We start from the raw sequence: 2,839 nt of genomic DNA, 5'->3' as shown, positions 1-2,839 counted from the left end.
AAGGATGAACGGAGGAAATCTTAACGAGATAAAAGGAACTAGATCTTATTCGGGCTGGGATAAACGGGATGACCCGTCTCACTAAGGACTCATTTTTATTTATTTTTTTTAAGATTAAGACGTCTAAATCTCAATACATGTCTGAATATCAAAATGTATATTAAGATTAAGTCATTTGAATTTGAATACACATCTGAATTTCAAGATGTATATTAAGATCTGAATACTAAATGATTAAGACTGTTTGATTTTTAACATCTGAATATATAAAATTTACGTTTATCTAAAAATTAATAAACATAAAATTCAAATAAAATACTAATTAATCTAATATTACATCACTAAAATATATAACTTTTTAAAATATGGTAGTTGCCGGTGGTGATGGCTAACGGTAGTGCTTGTGAATGCCGACTAAAAGCGGTGGTTGGTGGTAGTTTAGGGTAGTAACTAGTGGTAACTATTATGATTGAAGATGGTGGTGGTGGTGGTGATATTTAATAATGGCGAGTGGTGGTGGTGGTAGTTGTGATTGAGGAAAATGATGGTGGGTGGTGGTAGTTTATAATGATGGGCAGTACCAGCTATAGTTGTTAATGGTGATGGAGTGGTTAGTTGTGGTAGTTGAGGTGGATGAGTGTTGGTTGTCGTTAATGATGGTGGTGGGAGTGGTGGGGATGGTGGGTGGTGGTAGTTGATAATGGTAGGTGGTGGCGACAGTTAATAATGAATATGGATGATAGCATCTTAATGAAATTAAGTCTCTGTTATAGATCTTAATGATACAGACCTATTCAGACCCATTAAGTGATTGTGAAGTAAAAAAAATAAACACACTTAATGATTAAGATCTGAATAATTAAGATTCAGACTTTGAAAACAAACGCACTTAATGTCTGAGATCTGAATGATTAAGATTCAGATCTCCATTAAGTGCAAACAAATAAGTCCTAACTAATGGTATGGAACGAGACGTGGACCTCTTTTAAAAAAAATTATTAATTTAAATATTTATATACTAAAGTTGGTAATGGCTTTTTTTAAGTTAACAATGGTTATTTTTTTAAAGTTGGCAACGGCTAGTTTTTTAAAGTTGACAACGATTAGTATTTTAGTGAAAACTTAATAAATTATAAAGAAGCTAAGCAAGAAATTATAAAATATTAAAACAAAAGACTTGTAATGAAATATTTTAATAAATATAATAGACTTATAATTTATTTAATATAATCTCATGCGACAAAAGTAACTAAGTAAAACAATTCATAAAAAAATCCAAGGCTAAAGCCTTTTAGTATATTTAATAGAAATCTTAAATTTTACACATAAATACAAGTCTTTTGAAGAGCACCTAATGTCATGCCCCGACCTCGGGGAGCGCAACCGGCACTCAACCGAGATAACCCGGCCGAGCAAGCCTACTAGATTTCCTTCTACCCAAACTCACGTATAAATAAAGAAAAGATATATTTTCGTTAATTAGACAATGAGAAGATCATGCATACAACACCAATTCATTACCATTAGTTACTTCATTTACAAGTCTCCAAAATATTACGTTACACATTCATACTTTTAGAAGTGGAAACATATGATTCAAATACAACATAACTAGTTTGACTTTTCCAGCACCAAAATACAACCCACACTATGTCTACGGAGCCTCTAACGGATACAAAAGAGTACTATGATAATGCCGGCAACAAGGTTCCGGCTATACCTCAAAACATAATACACGAGAAACAAAAGATACATGACCTCGAGATAAAGTGGAGCTCACCAAATCAGCTGGCAAGAGGGTGTACCGCTATCACTGATCAATGTCGCCTACTGTGGAACCACCTGCATCCATTAAAGATGCAGCGCCCCCGGCAAAAGGGACGTTAGTACATATGGAATAGTACTAATATGTATGACTAAACACCCTCTCAATAGAACGAGTGATAATACAAGAAAGGACAATCATAGAATCAATGGAAGTCTTAAACAATACCAAAACATCAAATTAGGAACAAGACAAGTTTTCAAGTAAAATTTTTCATTATTTTTGGTTAGGAGATCTTTAATACCGATATACCATCGTATTTTTAGCACGGAATCCGATCTCGACCCGATCGGCTAAGCCGTCTCATCAGAGACATCGAATCACAACATCACAATGTGCGCGGCATGACATCTGATCTCAACCCGATCGACTAAGCCGTCTCGCCATAATGTCGTGTGGGTTGACATCACATTCTGCTGGCAATCATCTCATCCCAAATAAGGGTAATAATCTCATCACATCAATCTCATCTCAATTAAGGGGAATAATCGCAATCCATTCCTACACCAACACGTATAGTTTCGGGGTTAGGTTATTTCAACCTACCCTTCCTAGGTGACTAACAATACTCCCAAAAAATGTTTATTAACTATAGGACTTACAGCTCATTACAATGTCTTTTACACTTCTCTTCATTTCATTGGCACTAGTGGCCCCAAATGTAATATCATTCTTGCCACATTGGCCGAATTTCATATCTCATGCTCACTTCTTTTACTTTCAAACATCATCATGGATTATCAACAACAAGACATTTCTATTCAAGACTTTAAATACACATGTGAGCAAATAAAAGTCTTAGTCACATTGAGATTTCTTACACAATTTGACATAATAGCTTTCATTTGAAACACGATTTGAAGTCATAAAATACTAATGCAATCCCATACTTAGATCACATTCTCGAAGGATAACACTATAAGATAAGAGCATTCGAAACACATTTTAAACATTTAACTTTCGACACAACGCCTATTCAGAATAGTCAAATTTATAATGAACAACTCGGGACTT

Source organism: Nicotiana tomentosiformis, chromosome 2 (assembly GCF_000390325.3).
Source record: "Nicotiana tomentosiformis chromosome 2, ASM39032v3, whole genome shotgun sequence".
NCBI lineage: Eukaryota > Viridiplantae > Streptophyta > Magnoliopsida > Solanales > Solanaceae > Nicotiana > Nicotiana tomentosiformis.
Note: the sequence above shows the minus strand (reverse complement) of the source record.